Consider the following 22,211-nt stretch of genomic DNA (forward strand, 5'->3'; position numbering starts at 1 on the left):
AATAAAGAAGCAAGAGGAAAGGAGGAAAGTCAAGGACAGTTGCTCTTAAGGCTGAAGAAGAATCCCCCAAGGCAGCTACCTCAAGAAAAGACAAGGGTAAAGCTCTTTTCACAAAGTCTGATACTGAGTCATCAAGTTCTGAAAGTGATGATGACTCAGATTCTGAAAGCTTGCCTGAGACTGATGCTGATGAGGAGATGATGAAGCTGTGTGCTCTTATGGTGAAAGGGATCACAAAGATTGCATACAGGAAGTTCAGGAAGGGAATGAAGTTTTCCAGGAAAGGCACAAGTTCTGATAAAAAGAATTTCAGAAGATCTGAGGGCAGAGGAGGAAAGTCTGATAGAGGAGATTATACCAATGTCAAATGCTATAACTGTGGTGAGAAAGGCCACATATCTCCTGATTGCAAGAAAGTGAAGGGTGACAAAGGCAAGGCTCTGGTCACAAAGAAGAAAAGCTGGACAGACACCTCAGACTCTGAAAGTGAGGAGAACTATGCTTTGATGGCAAATGCTGATAAAGAAAGTGCTGAGAGCAGTTCTGAAGCTGCTGAAACAAAGGTACCTCAAACTACTTATGCTTTTCATACTGATGATATTAATGAGTTGAGAAGATATCTTAAAACCATGTTTGTTAGTTAAAGAGATCAAACTTTAACATGTGAAATATTAATTTCTGAAAATCTTGCTTTTTTAGAAAAGAAATGATTTCTTAAAAAAAGAGTTAGTTATGTTCCATCAAACTCAGAAGGATAGAGATGGTGCTTTTTATGTTAGGGATGAAGTGCTAAAAATGAATGAATCTCTAAAAACTGAGTTAGAAAAGGAAAGAGAGATAATCAGGACTTGGACTAACTCTGGCAGAACAACTCAAAATTTGCTAAGTAGTGAAAATTGGAAAGAGGGCTTAGGTTATGGAGAGGATAAGAATGATAAAGGAACTGTAGAAACTAAGCCTGTTGTTAAGCAAAAGCCAAAGTTAAAACCTGTTAAGTTTGTAACTGTAAAGTCTGATAATGATAAATCAGAAGTTAGAGAGGGATTAACTTCTGACAAACTAAAACAGGAAAAGACAGCTGAAGTAAACATAGGCTTAATGACTAAGAAGCAGCTTAAGCATAAGCTGAAAGATGTTAAGAATGCAAACAAGGTAAAATCACCTAGGAAAAATAGGAATGGAAAGGAAGGTGTGAATAAAAGTAATGATTATAAACCTGTTCCTGATGCTCCTAGGAAAACATGTCATAACTGTGGAAGTTCTAACCATCTGGCCTCTTTTTGCAGGAAGAATAAGAACATAAACTCCTTACCTTCAAAATCAGGAGTTAAGAGTCAGTCTGTTAGATATAAACCACAAAATCCTTGTTTTCATTATGGTAGTTTATGGCATTCCATTTATACTTGTAAGGAATATCATAGTTTGTACTATGATTATTATCAATTAAAACCTTCTTTGAAGAAAGTTTCCATTGTTCCTTCTAGTGTAAATTCTGATTCAAAGTCTGATAGTGTAAGTTCTGATAAGAAAAATGTTAACATAAACTCTGATGCTAAATCCGCTGCAAATGTTAACAAACTTGATAAGGCCAAAGGATCCAAGCAAGTCTGGGTCCTTAAAACTAATCATTAGTGGTCTTTGTGATTGCAGGGCAACAAGAAAAATATTCTAGTTCGGGACAGTGGATGTTCAGGACATATGACTGGAAATAAAGCCCTGCTATCATACTTTATGGAGAAAGCTGGCCCAAGTGTTTCTTATGGAGATGGCAAGATTGGAAAAATATTATGATATGGCAATATCAATCTTGGGAATGTCATCATTAAAGAAGTAGCTCTGGTCTCAGGACTTAAACATAATCTGCTGAGTATAAGTCAAATCTGTGACAGAGGTTATCATGTTGATTTCTTTGAAGAACACTGTGAAGTTGTGAGTAAATCCAAAGGCAAAGTTGTTCTAAAAGGATACAGGCGTGGTAACATTTATGAAGCTAAGCTTTCAACAAGTACTGATGGTTCTGCAATCTGTCTGATGAGTAGAGCATCAATTGAAGAAAGCTGGAATTGGCACAAGAAACTCTCTCATTTAAATTTCAAAAATATAAATGAACTAGTCAAGAAAGATCTTGTGAGAGGACTGCCAAAGTCAGTATTTGCTCCTGATGGCCTTTGTGATTCTTATCAGAAGGCCAAACAAAGAAAATCTTCATTCAAGAGCAAGACTGAATCATCAATTCTTGAGCCTTATCATCTACTACATGTTGATCTATTTGGTCCAGTGAATGTCATGTCTATTGTAAAGAAGAAATATGCACGTACAATGCTTGAAGAAGCAAAGCTTCCAACCTATTTCTGGGCTGAAGCTGTGCAGACTGCTTGTTTTACTCAAAATGCAACACTCATTAACAAGCAAGGAAAAACACCATATGAGATGGTGAAGAAAAAGAAGCCAAATCTGAAGTACTTTCATGTATTTGGATGCAAGTGTTTTGTTCTCAAGACTCATCCTGAACAGTTATCTAAATTTAATCTAAAAGCTGATGAAGGAATCTTTGTTGGATATCCACTTTCCACAAAAGCCTTCAGAGTCTATAATTTGAGAACAAGAGTGGTCATGGAATCTATCAATGTCTCTTTTAATGACAAGAATATTATTGGTCTTGAAGATTTTATTGATCATGATCAGCTGAGATTTGAAAATGAAGACTCAAGTTCTGATACTAAAAATCTTGACAGTCTAAGTCCTGATACTATAAACTCTGATGGATTAAACTCTGATGTTATTGAAACTGTGGTGACTACGCCAAAGGAAGATGCACCTATGCGGGGGGGGGCATACTCAAGAACATACCACATCTCAAGAAGCATCAGAACACACATCTGGCTCTTCAAGTTCTGATTCGTCAAGTTCTGACAAGCCAAGTTCTGATAGTTCTGAAAATCTAAATTCTGAAGAATCTAACTCAGAGAGCATGGTTTCAGGGGGAGCATCAGAAAATGAAAATGAAGACAGCATGTATCATGAGGGAGCATCCAGTTCTAAAGAAAACCTTCCATCTGCAAGGAAGTGGACTAAATCACATACACCTGATTTGATAATTGGAAATCCTGATGCAGGTGTCAGAACTAGAACAGGTACTTCAAACGAATGTCTTTACAATTCTTTTCTCTCTCAGACTGTGCCAAAGAAAGTGGAAGAAGCTCTTCAAGATGCTGATTGGGTGCAAGCAATGCAGGAAGAGTTAAATGAATTTGAAAGAAACAAAGTGTGGACCCTAGTGCCAAGACCAAAGAATAGATCTGTTGTTGGTACAAAGTGGGTGTTCAGAAACAAAACTGACAGTGATGGCATAATTACAAGGAATAAGGCAAGGCTGGTTGCAAAAGGATATTCTCAACAAGAGGGAATTGATTATAATGAAACATTTGCACCAGTTGCTAGGTTAGAAGCCATAATGATATTTTTGGCTTATGCTGCTCACAAAAATTTACTGTCTTTCAAATGGATATGAAAAGTGCTTTTCTCAATGGAGAATTGGAGGAGGAAGTATATGTTGAACAACCTCCAGGATTTGTAGATTCCAAACATCCAGATTATGTCTATAGGCTTGATAAAGCACTTTATGGATTTAAGCAAGCTCCTAGAGCATGGTATGAGACTTTAGCTCAGTTTCTTCTGGAAAGTGGATTCAACAGAGGAACAATAGACAAAACACTGTTCTACCTCAACCATGGAAAGGACTTACTTCATTTTTGCCATGGAAAATGTATATCATTTTTGCCATATGTTGATGATATCATTTTTGGGTCTTCAAATGACAGACTTTGCAAGAAGTTTGCCAAACTGATGCAGTCAAGGTATCAGATGAGTATGATGGGGGAACTTAGCTATTTTCTGGGCCTTCAGGTCAAGCAAAATGAAGAAGGCACTTTTATTTGTCAAACTAAGTACACCAGAAACTTGCTGAAGAAATTTGGAATGCAAGATTGTTCAAGTGCATCCACTCCCATGGCCACTACAACAAAACTGGATAAGGATACTGGTAAATCAGTAGATATTACTGATTACAGAGGTATGATTGGCTCTCTACTCTATCTAACTGCTAGTAGACCTGATATCATGTATGCTACCTGTCTTTGTGCAAGATTTCAAGCAGATCCAAGAGAACCTCACTTAACAGCTGTGAAAAGAATTTTTAAATATCTTAAGGGAACAGCTGATCTGGGATTATGGTATCCCAGAGAATCAGATTTTAAACTAATAGGTTACTCAGATGCAGATTTTGCAGGTTGCAAAATTGACAGGAAAAGCACAAGTGGAAGCTGCCAATTTCTTGGAGGCAGATTGGTTTCTTGGTTTAGCAAGAAACAAAAGTCAATTTCCACATCAACTGCAGAAGCAGAATATATTGCTGCAGGAAGTTGTTGTGCACAGATTCTTTGGATGAAGAATCAGTTACTGGATTATGGGTTAACATATTTCAAAATCCCTATTTACTGTGATAATCAAAGTGCTATTGCTATGACAGGTAATCCAGTTCAACACTCTATAACAAAGCACATCAGCATCAGGTACCACCTCATCAGGGAACATGTAGATGAAGGTACAGTGGAATTGCACTTTGTTCCAACAGATCAACAACTAGCAGATATCTTCACAAAACCATTGTGTGAAGCTACTTTTACAAGATTGGTAATTGAACTTGGAATGGTTTCAGGTTCTTTCTCTAAATCTGCTTAGTTTTGTTCTGTTACATCAGACTTTATGATCAGTATTTACATAATTCAATCTCTTTGTGTATTCTGTGCTTAAATGAAAAATATGTTTAAGTACTGATTGTTGTCTGATCAATGTTTCTAAACTCTGATAGTGATATGTCTGTTTAGGTAACTATTCAATCCTATGAGGATAACTGTGCTAGATGCTGACCTAGTAGTCTTCAATAAACAAGGGATCCCATGTAAGAAGTAATTATTTCTGTGGAAATCTATTGACACAAGCAAATTCTGATAATTGAGCTTAGTTGAGTTTACTTTGTCTATCTTATTACTAAGTCACAAACTAGAATAATGCTACTCATCTGTTAAGTTCTGATGCTAGTAAACCTGTTGAATGAACTAAGTGCTGATAAACCTCACTTATCAAAAGAAAAAGAATGAAACAAGGATTAAAAATCAGGTACTCCTTTGAGATCTAGAGTAAAAATGTGGAAGGGAAGACCCAAGTGCATTGCTGGTATTAAGTAATATGCATCAGAAAAGCAAATAAAATATTTTCTTGGTGAATTTTCACACTCTATGATTACTGGAGAAATACTCTGATAATAGCATAAATTCTGATAAGCAGTCGTGACTCACTTACACTGAGAAGCCACTGTAAAAAGGAATTTAAAAAGATGCACAAAATTAGCACACAATAGTTGAGGTGGACTCAAGCATGAACTCATTCACCAGTAGGTTTCAGGACAATGACAGCTCTTTAGCAAAGTTTTAGTTATGCCTTATTTCTAAGATGTACTGAAGTGAATCAGACTTTACTCTTTATTTGATATTTAGCTTAATGCACACACTAATCACTCCATATGAATGATGAAAATCACTGTGGTGATCTATGTTGTTTTAGATGAACAGTCATTGTGTCACATTGCACAAATTCTGAGGACAAGTTTTGATTGCATGTTCTGATGATTATGTTCCGAAGAATATAAATCAGAATTTGTGTGAGGATTTACTAAGATAGGCATTCATTTTTCGAGTTAAGAGATTATGTTCTGATGACTGTTAAATTCTGATATAAGTCTAAGTTCTGATATTCACGTCTGATTCTTTACTTGACTTATTTGTGGATAAAATTTGACCTAACAGTCTCAGTTAACACCTGAATATGTTGAAGTGGAAGATTAATAGTCACTATGGTTAGGGATAGTAGTACTCGTACTTGAACAATCAACTTTTACTTGCTTCTTGTGCGCATTAAACCATGTTTTCTCTTTCCAATGAATGTTTTTCTTTTTTCAAGTCTGGGGAGACGAGGTAGAATTAATTCCACGTGTAAGCATTAAATTTCTTTACGTCTCCTGGCATTCTCTTGCCTATATAAGCAACCACTTCACATCAGCCTTCCCATCAAATCTCTTCTCACAAACTCACCTTCATACTTTTTATATCAAAAACACCATGGTCAGATACAATATGTTTTTGAACTACGAAACTTTCAACATGGAGCTGAGCTGTGCTGATTGGCAGCAGGATTGGCACGTTACTGCCATTCCTGATGAGATATGGGACTCCGTTCCACAGGAGGTTCTCACCCACCTCCTGTTCTTCTATATGGATTACCATCGCCATCTGGAGCGATTGGAGGAGGAAAGGCTGGAAGCTCTCCGCCAGCAAGAGCGAATCATTCGACTCGCTATTCTGTTTATCGAGAGTAGGAAGAAGAAATGATTTATTTTCTTCTTCCTATTTTTCTTCATCAACAGCCTTGCCTTGCTTCTTGAGCTAGGACAAAGGCTGTTGACGTTAGGTTTAGCAGCTTAGGGAAATCTTGTACAAGTTCTGATGTAATTTAAATTTCATGAATGTATTCTCTTGATACATTAATGAAATTTGTTTTTGTTTCAAGATCTTGTCTCTGAGATATTTTGTAATGCATTGATAAATCCTGATATATATTCATATTCTGATGACCATATAAATTCTGTTTTCACTTAAGTTCTGATTTTATTTTATCAGTATTTGCTCATCTGATTTATTATGGTCATTTTCACTTGAATTTTTTTCCAGAATATTGATGTTGCAGTGATAAATAATGAAATAAGTGGGAACAGTTTCAATTTTGAATTAAAACTGTTTCATCTTGATTAATGGAATAACTGGGTAAGTGGAACAGTTTTTCCTTGAAAAACTGCAAGTGGGTAAGTAATGATTACTGTTTTCTCGAGCCCAGTAACTATCCGTTATTACTGCATGTCTAACAGGTGTCCAACGGTTACATTTTTTTAAGGTATAAGTAAGACAGAGAGAGGATTTTTTTTAATCTTTTATTTCCTTTCACGCTTTTTCTCTCTATTTGCTTTTACTCTCTTACTTCTTCTAACGTTGGTTTTTCATATAGACATTCTATCAAACACCTAACAGGCACTTACACATCTCAATTAATTTCATGGCACCAAAGGATTTAATCATTGATGGAGCTAAATTTGTTCCAAACAATTATGCTGCTATTCTTGATAATGCTGAAGCTCCATCTGAATTGCATTTTGTGCAAGATCTTCTTGCACATAGTGAAATCGGGTATGCGTTGACCCAACCTTCCGTCTTCTCAAGTCAACAAGTTCTGACACTTTGGAGGACTGGAAACTTTGATAATGGTGGTCCAAATGGTACTCCTAGTATTGTTTTCGAAGTAGGTGATTCTTCATATGCAGTCACTCCTGGTACAATACGTAAGGCTCTACATCTCCCAGAAGGATGTACTTTTTTAATTCCAGAGGAATCAGCTCTTCAGGAGTTATTGGTCAGTTTGAGATATGAATAGAGTTTGGCAAAGCTTGGGCAGTTGAAACGGGCTCATATCAGGAGGGAATGGAGCTTCTTCTTCGACTGCATCACTAAAGCTTTTGGGAACAAGTGTTCGAATTTTGATGCCATCCCCATAATGAATCAGCACATCGGGTATGCCATTATAAACCAAACTCATTTTGATTTTGCAACGGCTATAATTGGTTTTATTGGGGATAGGATGACAGAGGATAGGAATGTTGTCTACTTTGCTAGATTCTGTCAACTTATATATACTTTTTGTACTGATGAACCTCAACTAATTAGTACCTGAACTCCACCTTTTAAAGTTGCAAAACGACACTTTAATGACCTGGTAAATGCTGACACTAAGAAACCAGTGGTTAGACCTTTACAGATTCCTCAGTCTGTAAAACAGATTTTAGGAAATGCTGATCCTGATACTTATAAATCTATTTATCCTGATATCTAATCAACAACAACCTCCCAAACACCACAACAACCATCAGCACCTACCACCCATACTACTCAACCTACACTAAGGCAATATCTTAGATCATATCTCTCAACTTCACAGACAGTTCAACCCTCATCCTCAGAACCTCCTGTGAACCCTTCATCTTCTAAGCCTAAGAGGACAAACATTGTTCCTCAAACACCTCAAAAGAGAAGGAGGATTGCTTTGAGAGATGAATCTGATACTGAAGAACAGGTTCCTTCTTCAGAACCTGTTGTTAAAGAAGCTGAGAAAGTGACTTCTCAGAAGGATTCTGGAATTGGGGGATCTAGGCTTCTCAAGAGGCTTAGAAGAATGATTGTTCCTGAAACTCCCAAGGAACCCATATCTACAAAGAGATACAAGAAACAGAGGGCAAAAAGGCTAGTTTCAGATGATGAAGAAGCAGCAGCTACGGAAGGGGATCAGGAATCTCTGATCTCACAAGAAAAGGAATCTGCTTCAGTCTCTACTTCTCCATCAACTCCAACTCAGAAAGCTGTTACTGAAAAGGCCACCACACCATCTATATCTCCTGTTCAAAAATCTGTATCTCATGTTGCTCCAGGCACAAGTGCTGATATTGATATTCAGACCTTGGTTGTGCCTGAAGTAATTCTCTTAGAAGCTCCAACAACAACTAATCCTTCAACAACACCTGTTACTGATGCTATTCAAATTCCAGAGTTGTCTACTACACCTTCTCTGCATCTAGATGCTGATGATCAGAATTTCGGTGAACATCAGGATATGGTTGTTGATCAGAACTTAGAACCAGATCAGCAATTAGAGGATGCTGAAGCCTCCATTGCTACTCATACTGTTGTTCTATCAGAAGATACTGATTCTGTAAGTTCTGATGCTGCAAATGCTGGAGATACCGGTGATGCTGCTCTACAAGCAGATGCTGATGAAGCAGGTCCTTCAGAACATGCTCCTCAACAAATAGTTCTTAAATCTGAACTTGTTACGAAGTTTGTTATAAGAGAAGCACCAGTACCTTGGAGTGAAACTCCTGCAGGACAGGAGTGGACTAAGGAATGGAACTCAGTCACCTGTGCTCCTTCTGCACAGAATCTGGCTGAGCAATTGACAAAAGCTGATGCGATGTTAAATACTGATGATTTCAAAACACAGCTTAAAGTCACTGCATTGAGTACTAAACATTTACAAGGTCTTCATTCAAATACTCATGTAGAGTTACATCTCTTAAGGGAAGAACTAATGAAGCAAGAACAAGTTCACAAGATTGATAAGAAAAAGTTCTTCCAACCTACCTTTGACAGGATTGCTTATATTGAGAAGACTCAAGAAACACAACAAGCTCAGATTGATGATATTCTAAAAAATCAAGCTGCTCAGCAATCTCAACTTACTAAAATCCAAGCCTTAGTGGAATTGCTTGTCTCTCTTCTACTACCTGCTGATGCTAAAAAGGGGGAGAAAGTAATTAAGTCCAAATGCAAGACTGACAAGACACTGAAAGGGAAGGATGATGAAAAGGATGATCAAGGAAACCCTGGAATGGGTAGAGGTCATAGTCAAGGTAGAGGTTTCTCATCAAAAAAAGCTGAAATTACAAGTCACAGGACAAGTTCTGATGCTGGTAAAAGGATAAGTTCTGATGAACTTTTAGATCTTGATGAAGAAATGTCAAGACAGTTATTTCTTCAGGAAAATCCAGGAATGGACTTGGAGAGTTTAATGGAAGAAGAAGTCAGACTTAAATCAGAAAAAGTCACATCTAAATCTGAAGCTTCTGGTAAAAAGACACTTCCAAAACTCAAAGGCATTGTGATAAAAGAAAGGACATATACTGAAGCAACATTGGCTAAATCACAACTGCAGGTAGATCCAAGATCCAAGGGTAAAGAAAAGGTTGGTGAACCTATCAAGGTTTATGTGTCTCCTGAGAATGAAGAAATCACTGATTAAAAGGATGATCTTGCTATGACTTCAAGAAAAATTCTTAAAACAACCTCTGACATGGCTAAAGTTGTTCAGAGTCAAGAGACAGTAAGTTCTGATATTCCAAAGAAGCAAGTAATCTCTGACATAGCTCAAGTTAACTTGATATCAGAAGATAGACCAAAGAAACTCCTACCAGGATTCACTAAAGCAAAACAGACTCAACCTCTGAAGACTGCTGCAAGTGGTTTTGAAGCAAGAGTAGTTACTGCAAAGGAAGCAAGAGATAAAACTGGATTGGGAAGTGCTGATGAAAGAAGAATACAGAACACTACCAATGATCCAACTTCCTTGAGTGAACCAGGTATTGGAGCAACTCCTGAGAGATTGAATCAACTGGAATCTGTACAAATGGTTTACCATACCTACTTGAAAGAACACATCTTGTTGTACTTTATGACAGATGGCAGGGTTAATCATATAAGGCAAAATGCCATTCCATTGAAGTATTTTGAAGAACTGGAGCATACTATTCTTACTTCGAGTGGATGACAGATTGACAGGAAGTGTTGCAAACTATTTGAAGGATCAGATTCAGAGATAGAAAAGACTTTATTCTGTTAAGTCTGACAACACATATGTTCCAAAGTACAGAGATCACAAAGGTGATATAGTTGAAATGAAGCCCAACACTGCTAAAATTATAACTACCTTTCTGGGTTACAGGGTTGTAGAATTCAATCTTGAGTCTGATAAAGCTTATTTAATCAGACTGGATCAGGATATAAGAAAAGCAAAGATTAATGATCTCAGGGCTGCAATCTTTCAAATTGGTAAAGATAATGCAGAGCTTAAAGATGCTAAAAGGAGAATGATTGATGAACTTAGATATGCTGAGAGATGTTTGTTGAAGAACTATCTCAGAACAACTCTTGACATCAGAGAGATCAGAAAGTGAAGCCAAGTCAAGATCTACAACTGCTTAAATTCTGATATTTGTATAGACTGAAATTTTTATCAGAAGTTAAAAATTGGTAAAGCTTTAAGGACTGTAAGTTGTAGTTATCTAGTCTAATTCTCATGCACTTGTACTTAATGTTTTTGACATCATCAAATATCTGTTAAACTTGTATATTATGCTAATTTACAAGTTGGGGGAGATTGTTAGATATATTTGATAATGTCATGGCTAATATGATTTATGTTTAGTTTTCAGATCTTACTTAAACAGGATAAATCAGTACTTACTGGAAGTCAGGACTTAAGGATATCAGTACTTATATTATCAGGAGATAATCATCAGAAGATGGATATCAGAACTTAAGTGCTGGAGTATGTTCAGATAAGGATAGTAGTTGATTAAAGGAAAGAAGATTGAGATAAACATAAGAAGAGATATGCATGAAGAAGGAGTTCCGTGAAGAATGGAATACTTGGAAGAAAAGATATCTGATTGATATATTTTAGGAAGCAGAATTATATTCCATATCAATTAGCGATTATCTTGTAACTGTGTAGTATATAAACACAGACATAGGGTTTACACTAGAAGTGTTATCATATTCGAAGAGATTATTCATTGTAATCCTAGCAGCTCTCGTTATATTTGTTCATCACTGAGAGGTAACAGTTCCATACTGTAACAGAGTTTATTGTTTCAATAAAGTTTGTTTTCTGTTACTTGAAATATTAAAATTTCGATTTGATTATATTTTACACTGTATTCACCCCCTCTACAGTGTGTGTGACCTAACATATGTGTTACATGAAATATGTGATTACATGTTATACGAATACCATGATTACGTACTATGTGATATGCATGCTATCTGTTTGCAGTTTTAAAATGCCATGATAAATTATAAACGATCGGGTAGATGTCAAGACGTATAGTTACGTCGATTGAGTTTGGTTCTGTCAATTAAGATAGTCCTTTTATTTATAGAATCGAGTAGCAAAGAGTGTGGTCAAGTGTTAGCCGGAGATAGTAACCAGCAACTATAGGCAGAGTTATAGTAAGATGTTATCGTGCATACCAGGCAAGTACCCTAACTTCACTTATCGTTCAAGTGACGTTTATTTCGAATCATATTATGCAAGTAGTTATATTTTCATTTATCATTCAAGTGATATTGACTCTGAATTTTATTCTTTCAATTTCTCTACTATTCTAAGTTCAGAATAGTTAAATGTTTTTACATTTCGCTATAAATTACTCTAAACAAGGAAACTTTGAATTGAGATTAGTGAATAACTAATCGTTCTAGTTATTTCACCATTGGTTGTTGAGATAACTCCGGACCATGAGAAATGGGGAGTTATGTGGTTAAGGATGTTATTTGATTCGACTCCTTTGACGGAAAATTGTTTTTATGGGTTGGATGGTTGCCTAAGAGGCCGTGGCGGTGGTCCAGCATGAGCTATGTGTTATACAGGATATAACACCTTGCTAGGCTGATATGTGCCTTGTGTACCTTTTGTTTAGTTGGATATGCTTCAGCATACCGATGTTGCTCCGCGGCTGATCACCGGCGGAAACACACCAGCGTTCGAGGATTCCAATCCCAAAATAAAATATATTGCAAATGTTGTCTATTATCAAATATATATCAGTTTTTGATACTGTTCCGGTATTGTGGTTTGGTTTTGTTCATCAGATATATTGTTGTTGTTGTTCTAAATTATAAGCTATTTACTGCTTGTTGAGCATTTCTTTCGCTCATACTTGTTTCATATCCTGATTCTTTTAGCTAGGCCAGGGCAAGCTTGAGTTCCAGTTTTGATTAGAAGTTGTGTGCTTGTAGATAGTTTGGTGTGTTTCCAGGTAGACAGTTTGGGACGCTTAATTAGTCTAGAGGTTTGTAATAAAATTTGAATAAGTTGTAAAACTAATTAGACTTATGGTTTGTAATAACAGTTGGTTTGTAATAGTGCATGTTCCACACTATAACCTGTGATTGATCCAGTGCAGGTAAAGGGGTCATATTTATTATATTATTCCGCTGTGATTATTTTATTTTAGTTTAACGTCTAGTGACCCCCAAATCGAGACCCCGAGTTTGGAGGGCGTCATATCTATGAAGGTCGATTCTTTAGCCAACTATGGAGTCAATCAGATAGCTATTGTCTGTGAGCTTTGTACAGGCTCTCATGCTACTGATTAGTGTTCTCTTGTTAATGAATCTGTTCAGTATGTGAACAATTATCAGTGACCGCAGCAGCCTGTGCCAACTACTTATCATCCTAATGACAAAAATCATCCCAATTTCAGCTGGAGCAACAATCAGAATGCTGTTCATCAACCATATCAGCAAGCTGTGAGTAAACAGTTTAATCCGCCTGGATTTCAGCAACCTCAGCAATATGCTCAAAGGCAATCATATCCTCAACAAGGAGGTGCTGCTCCACCTTCTAGTGCTGATTTCGAGGAGCTAAAGCTGTTGTGCAAAAGTCAGGTTGTTTCTATCAAGACCTTGGAGAATCAAATGGGTCAAATAGCTAATGTCGTGCTCAATCGTCAACCTGGCACACTTTCCAGCGATACTGAAGTTCCAGGCAAGAAGGAAGCTAAAGAGCAAGTCAAAGCTGTTATCATAAGATCTGGAAAAGTTGCTAATGCTGAAAAATCAAAAGATGGAGAAGCTGAAGTTGTAGATGAAGAAAAGAAGCAAAAGGAGAAAGATGGGGAACCAAGGAAGACTACTGTTGAACACACTCTGCCTGAGGGTAATACAGGGGAGAAACAACTCTATCCTCCACCACCTTTTCCTAAGAGATTGCAAAAACAAAAGTTGGATAAGCAATTCGGTAAGTTTCTAGAGGTGTTCAAGAAACTTCACATCAACATACCTTTCGCTGAGGCTCCGGAGCAAATGCCTAGTTATGCAAAATTCATGAAAGGTATTCTTTCAAGAAAGGTGAAACTGGATGATCTTGATACCATTGCTCTAATGAAAGAGTGCAATATTGTGCAACAACAAAAATTACCTCCAAAGCTTAAGGATCCAGGTAGCTTCACCATTCCTTGCACCATTGGCAAGTTGTCATTCGACAAGTGCCTTTGCGATTTGGGAGCAAGAATCAATATGATGTCGTTGTCTATCTTCAAAAAGTTGAATTTGCCTGATCCAAAGCCCACCTACATGTCTCTATAATTGGCTGATCGTTCTATTACATACCCACGAGGCATCGTGGAAGACGTGTTAGTAAAGGTGGATAAGCTCATCTTTCCTGTAGACTTTATCATTCTGGATTTTGAGGAAGATAAGAAGATTCCCATAATCTTGGGAAGACCTTTCTTGGCTACAGGTCGTACCTTGATAGATGTGCAAAAAGGTGAACTTACTATACGGGTGCACGATCAGGATGTAACATTCAATGTATTCAATGCAATGAAATTCCCTATAGAAGATGAGGAGTGCTTTAAGGTGGATTTGATTGATTCTGCAGTAACTTCAGAACTTGATCATGTGCTAAGGTCTGATGCCTTAGAAAAAGCCTTATTGGGGGAATTTGACAGTGAAGATGAGGAAGGCAATGAGCAACTACAATATTTAAATACTTCTCCTTGGAAGCAAAAGCTAGACATGCCATTTGAATCTGTTGGTAATACTGATCTCAAGAATACTGAGGGAAAGCTCTAACCATCTATTGAGGAAGCACCTACTTTGAAGCTTAAACCATTGCCTGAACACTTGAGGTATGCTTTTCTAGGTGATGCATCTACTTTGCCTGTTATTATTACATCTGAACTTTCAGGTAGTGATGAGTACAAGCTCTTGAGGATCTTGAGAGAATTCAAATCGGCCATCGGATGGACTATAGAAGATATGAAAGGGATCAGCCCTTCATACTGTATGCATAAAATTCTACTAGAGGAAGGTAGCAAGCCAACTGTTGAGCAACAATGAAGACTTAATCCTATCATGAAAGAAGTGGTGAAGAAGGAAATTCTAAAGTGGCTGGATGCAGGAATCATATATCCTATTTCTGACAGTTCTTGGGTGAGCTCCGTGCAATGTGTACCTAAGAAAGGAGGTATTACTGTGGTAGCAAATGAGAAGAACGAGCTCATCCCCACTCGAACAGTCACAGGATGGAAGGTATGCATAGACTACAGAAAGTTGAATAAAACCACGAGGAAGGATCACTTCCCTCTTCCAATTATTGATCAGATGCTTGACAGGTTGGCTGGTCATGAGTATTATTGTCTTCTGGATGGCTATTCGGGTTACAATAAGATTTGCATTGCACCAGAAGATCAAGAAAAGACTACTTTCACTTGTCCATTTGGCACGTTTGCTTTTCGCAGAGTTTCTTTTGGCTTATGTGGTGCACCAACCACTTTTAAGAGATGCATGATGGCTATATTCTCTAATATGATTGGAAATAATGTCGAAGTGTTCATGGACGACTTCTCCGTCTTTGGACATACGTTTGATGAATGTTTGAATAATCTCTGTTCGGTGCTCAAAAGGTGTGTGGAAACTAATTTGGTGCTCAATTGGGAAAAATATCACTTCATGGTGCAACAAGGCATCATTCTTGGGCATAAAGTCTCTATCAAAGGCCTTGAGGTGGATAAAGCCAAGGTGGGGGTCATTGAAAATCTTCCGCCACCTATTTCTGTTAAAGGAATCCGTAGTTTTCTTGGTCATGCGGGTTTTTATCGGCTTTTCATCAAGGACTTCTCTAAGTTATCTAAGCGGTTGTGCAACTTGCTCGAGAAAGATGTGCCTTTCAAATTTGATGATTAATGTTTGGCAGCATTCGAGACTCTCAAGAAGAGTTTAATAACTGCACCAGTTATTATGGCACCTGATTGGAGAGAACCTTTGAGATGATGTGCGATGCAAGTGATTATGCAGTGGGAGCAGTTCTTGGGCAGCGCAAGAATAATATCTTTCATGTGGTCTACTATGTTAGTAAGACGCTAAATGGAGCTCAAATGAACTACACCACTACTGAAAAGGAGCTCTTGGCTATTATTTTTGGTTTTGAAAAATTTCAATCTTATCTAATTTGGACAAAGGTGACAGTATTCACTGATCACGCTGCCATTCGCTATCTGGTCTCAAAGAAGGATTCGAAGCCTAGACTTATTCGTTGGGTGCTCTTGCTACAGGAATTTGAGTTAGAGATCAAGGATCGAAAAGGTACTAAAAAATCAAGTAGTTGACCATCTCTCTAGATTGGAGAATCCCGATTCTACTTCACATGATAAGACATTGATCAACGAATCTTTTCCGGATGAGCAGTTGTTCACAGTTCAAGAGGAAGAACCATGGTTCGCAAAAATTATGAACTATCTTGTCAACAATATAATGCCTTCTAATATGAATGCGGCTCAAAAGAAGAAGTTTCTGCATGAGGTAAAGTGATGCAAAGGTAGTGTTGAGTTTTCTTCAAAAGCAGATATTCACAAGGTTTAGAATGCCACGAGTTATCATAAGTGATGAGGGGTCGCATTTCTGCAATCATAAGTTCACTTCTATGATGCAACGCTACAATGTGAATCATCGCATCGCTACTGCCTATCATCCGCAAACTAATAGTCAAGCTGAAGTGTCTAATAGAGAGATCAAGCGCATTCTAGAGAAAGTTGTTTTTCCTTCAAGGATAAATTGGTCTTTGAAGTTCGATGAAGCTGTTTGGGCTTATAGAACAACATACAAGACTCCACTTGGGATGTGCCCGTTTCAACTTGTCTATGGTAAGGGATGTCATTTACCTGCGGAGCTTGAGCATAAGGCTTATTGGGCATTGAAGAAGTTAAACCTTGATCTAGACGCAGTTGGGAAGAAGCGAATGCTTCAGTTAAATAAACTTGATGAATTTCGACTTCAAGCGTACGAGAATAACAAAATGTACAAGGAAAAAGTAAAAAGGTGGCACGACAGGAAGCTATCTCCTAAGTCATTTGTGCCGGGGCAACAAGTTCTTCTATTCAACTCTCGTCTCCGACTTTTTCCAGGAAAGTTGAAATCAAGGTGGTCTAGACCATTTATCGTCAAAACTGTGTTTCCACATGGAGCGGTGGAGATTTTTGAGAACGATCCGGGCCAAGCATTCAAAGTTAATGGTCAGAGATTGAAGCACTATTATGGGCATACGGCAAATCGGGAAGTGGTTAGTACCATGTTATTGTCAACTTGATCGAACTACTCTACGTCAAGCTAATGACGTAAAAGAAGCGCTTCTTGGGAGGCAACCCAAGATATGAGACCATACGAACCCTTAGAATTTAGTACTTTATCCAAAACCCCAAAAAAATCATAAAAAACTGGCTGAATTTTTTTTTCCAGGAACCTTCCAAGCGCCCGCCTGCAGGTTGCAGGCGGCCACTTGCTGGCAGGCGCCCGCCTGAGGACCAAAATTTTGAAAAATTCAGTTTTCAGCCTTATAAAAAAAACAGAAAAAATACAAAAACACCACAGCATTACAAACCCCATTACCCACGAATTCTTCCTACAAATTAGCCACAGCCCCACTCCTAATCTAATTCTAACCTAAATCCTACCCTATATATACACACAACCTCTCCATATACACTCCCATATACTTTCAACTTACAAACCCTTTCCTACACATAAAACACAACTCTCAAACTCTTATTCTCAGTTTCAATGGCCCCAAAGAGATCTCAAACTGTCGATAGCAGCAACACCATTCTGACTGCTGATTCTTCAAGGGGTACTGCTGCGAGGCCCCGATTAGTGGAATCGGCTGCTGAGGAGGAGTATGCTAGGCTTCTGACTAAGCCGATTCTGAAGGAGAAGGCATTTTTGCCATCAGGGAGGGATGGTGAGTTATTGTCGATGATTGTAGAGAAGGGTTGGATTACTTTTTGCGAGTCACCTGAGGCAGTCCCGATGAGTGTTGTTCGTGAGTTCGAAGTGAACGCCAAGGCCGACAAGAATGGGTATTCTGTTGTTCGTGGGCTTACGGCTAATTATCAGCCCGAGGCGATTCGCCGTGTTATTGGGCAGCGATAAAGGAAGCCCCAGGAGGAGAATTGGAATGAGAAGACCCCTGAGGATTTTGACTCGGATTTGATTATTGCTATTCTCTGTCAGCCAGGCACGGTGTGGAAGTTTAAGACGGGTTCCAACGAGTATCATTCTTTCCTGGCTGTTGGGATGAACATGTATGCCCGTGCATGGAATGCCTTTATTTGTGCTAATATTTTGTGTAACGCCCCCAAATCCGGGGTCAGAGGATTTGGTCGTCACGAAGAAACCTCAATCCAAAACAACCTATTTAATCGATAAATAAATGCCAGCGGAATATATTTGACATAAATGACCCCAATTAATCCAAGATCTTTTAAAGTTACAGTTCTAGAAACAAGAATTCCAAATTCCATCAATAGTTTTTTTCATTTTCTTTTAAAACCTTTTTTAATAAATTTCAACTCAAAACTAAACCCACTAGTATAACTTCGAAATGAAGTATACTAGGCCCAAATAAAATACACAACTATAATTTAATATAATATAAACAACTTTACACAATAAAACTTACACTAGCCCGCAAACCCTGGACCAACCACCTTCCAAAAGCTTCTTCTTTGCTTCCTCGAATTACGCAGCTAACTAACGCAAGCTAATCCTCACTGGAGGTTAAATTTGAAAACAGACAAGTATGAGCGAAAGAAATGCTCAGCAAGATCATTATAGCATATATAGGGTGGTTTTGATATAAAACCGACATCTGCATCAGCGCAGAACATTTAAAATCATAATTGCTGAATCATAAAATTTTAGTTGAGGAATCCTAGAATTGATTCCTTGATTGTATTCAAAACCATTTTGATATTTTTGAGCGAAATGCTTCAGCAATACTTTGAATCTTGACGAGAATCAAACTCGTAAAACAGTGTTTACGGAATTATCGTAAACAATAATAACATGAAACAATGATTATAGAGTGGATCATAAACTCATTCAAAATCGAACTCTTCAAGTTAATACTTACTTTGCTGTCATATCAAATTAGATATCAATACGAACTTTGATGCTCACAACACCCATACTGAAGTCAACATCAATCATCTATACTAATACCACATTTGATATTTAACAACAACGTAAGTATAAGCATAAATCAGAATCTGAATCAAAGCTGCATTTTACCATTATTCCAAAACAGAAACAGTTGATAAATCATTTATTCTATGAATATCAAAAATGATATGATAATTAGATTAGGATCATCCTCCGACGGACGTACTATCATATGCTGATCAGCCCGTGTGATAGCACAAGGTCAGGATTCATAGAAACGTGACCCCAAAATACGAGTACTCAAACAAAGGCAATATACCTTCCTGTGGCAAAAGTTGTGTCATAATATTCCATATGGCACTTAGAAATAGCCCTCCGCTGGACCGTCCGTCCCGGTCATTTACGCAATTATGATCCAATCTTAAAACCTTTTATTGAAATGGGGTCATAATAATTGACACCCGAAATAATTTTATTGCCCCCAATTCTTGGGTAGAAATATTCGCAACCAAATCACTTTTCTCAAAATCCAAAACATTTATAAATCCGATAATTGGATAAGTAAAATCACTTGACGATTCTGAACATAGAATAGCAGAGGGTACTTGCGTAAACAGAATCATTTAATTCAGCGATATGTAAAACATTTATCGATTCTAAACTGAGAATAGGGAAAGCAATACTTGCATGATACGATTCAAAATAAATATCACTTGAACAATAAGTGATGATAGAAATACTTGCCTTTAGGTTTTAGCAGTTAGTCACACTCGCAAAACCGCATCTATTCTGACATTCTGTCTCAAAATATCACCGTCTTTATTTTCAACATTTTACTGATATGCTGCTCCTGCGATTGCTAGAAGCCAGATACCCAATACCATTCCATCTCATTCTTTATCCAACGTCTTGTCCTGATCAACTCGAAAGATCCGCATCTATAATTAAAATTTAGAACTTTAATCGCCCAAACGATAATCACTCAACGAACTGCGTGTCAAAAGCCTATCGTCTACCCATACGATAGCCCACACATAAATATAACAGAAAATTACAGGACTTTTGATCCACATATGCACATAATTCGCATAGCATATAAGCACATAACTCATATATCACATAATTCATATCACATAAGACTCGGTTCATCAAAAGGGTCGACTCGGTACATTTAAAATGGAAATCGGGTCAAAAATATGATTTATCGATAAAAAATCGACTCAGAATGATTCGTAAAACAGGCGACCTTTCGAAAGAAAAGAATTTGGGTCTCGAAAGTATTTTTAATAGAAGCAGAATATTTTTCTGAGTCTATACGCGTTCGTTTCGTATTAAACAGACGAACGGTTGATTTATTATGAATATTTGAACATTTTTCGGAATAAAAACAGGTCTCTAAATCATTTTATAACTAAATAATAGTGCTCGAACACCCGAAAATAATTTTATAAGAATTATTGAGCCTGGAAAATAATTTAAAATAATATTTTAAAGCTCGAACTATTTTTCGTAATTTTTAAATCATAAAAAATAATTAACTCGAATTAAATAATCAATTAAAATTCATTAACTAAATAATTTGAATTTATTTTCGAATAATAATAAAAATAATAATCTTCAGAACTAAAAAAATAATATTTTCTTGGAAATCGGACAGCACCTCCTCTATTTCTCGGACTGCCAGTCGATATCATATCGACACAACCAACAACAATCAACATAATAATTTATATTTACACGTAAAAACACTCCAGAAATGAATAACACGGCCACCTGAACCAAAACTCGGACCAAAAGTGACTTCTCCAATAATTTCTAAAAATTATGAAATAAATATATAAACACTAACGTGCTATAATATACACAAGTACGAAAGCGGAATTTCGGAATCGTTACCCAAAATAAATTCTGATCAACCCGAAGAGAAAATCTGATGTCCGGAAAATATCTCCAGAAAAATCCGAAATTAATAGCCATAGACATATACACGCTGAGATGCCATGTGGAGTAATCACCGCCTCTAAACTCTTTTTCTACGCCCCAAAAATAAATTAAAACGGAAATATAACAGAAATATGCCCCGCAATTTTTCTTCTCAAAACCTTGCAATATATATACCTATGCGTAGGTATCGAAGCGCTGATCGTTTATATATATACCAATTGAAATTTGGATGAACGGTTGAGAAGATATGAATTTTTTTAAAAATTAAAAGGTATAAAAACAGGGAGGGACAGAGAGCAGAGAGCAGAGAGAGGGGACTTCTTTTTGCTTTTGGTAAAAGGAAGGGGGTAAGGCAATTCGGGGGGGCGCGCCAGGGGTGGGGAGGGTTGTACGTTTTTTTTTTTTAACCAGCAATCAACACGTATATATATAATAAATCTGCCACCCCTCATTAAATTGCCACGTAGTAAAAAGAAAGTGTATGGTTTCCTGCAGCCCAGTTTTGTCCCGTATTTTATATTTTATCGAACCATGTTGCGCATAAAACAAATTTATAAAATTACCAAAAAGTCTTAAAATTTTCTAAAAACCCCAAAACTAATAAAATAAAATTTTCATAATTTTTAAAGCATTTTTGACTCGAGCACTATACCCGCATTATATGATTTAACGAACCGAGCTGCACTTGAAACAAATTCAGAAAATCACGAAAATAGTCTTAAAATGTTTTAAATATCCCGCAGTTTATAAAAACATAAATTTCGAAATTTTAAAACAATTTTTGAAATAGAATTTATACCCGCTTTTAGCAATTAAACGATTCAACGCGCGGCTAAAATTAATCCTAAAAATTCCCAAAATAATTTTAAAATTCTCAGAATATTCCAAACTTGAATAAATACGAGTTTCGTAATTTTTGAAGAATTTTGGAATTAAATACGGATTTTACAAATAAATGAAATCAGAAAATCATACAGGGCTAAATAATTGATGAAATATTGATTTCTAAATTTTATAAAATCCCAAATATAATTATTGTAATTATAAAACCATAAAAACAATTTTAGAGACAATCCAGGTATTTATGCATATAAATATCCGAAAATAGATTTCTTGGCTGTTAAGTAACTATAAAAATGATACAATTTAATACCATATTTGGATAATCATCAAAACCGAGCTTTTTATAAAACACCATATACGAAAATAATGTAAAAATATCCCGTCTCTCGAGAATACGGATTTTGTTGATTACCGAAATAACTATCGTATCGAAAATCTTGCGTCGGGCCGCGCACGGGTCAAACCGTAATCCGGATTGAAAAAGTCAAAACA

The sequence above is a fragment of the Apium graveolens genome, chromosome 9 (assembly GCF_009905375.1).
Source record: "Apium graveolens cultivar Ventura chromosome 9, ASM990537v1, whole genome shotgun sequence".
Lineage (NCBI taxonomy): Eukaryota > Viridiplantae > Streptophyta > Magnoliopsida > Apiales > Apiaceae > Apium > Apium graveolens.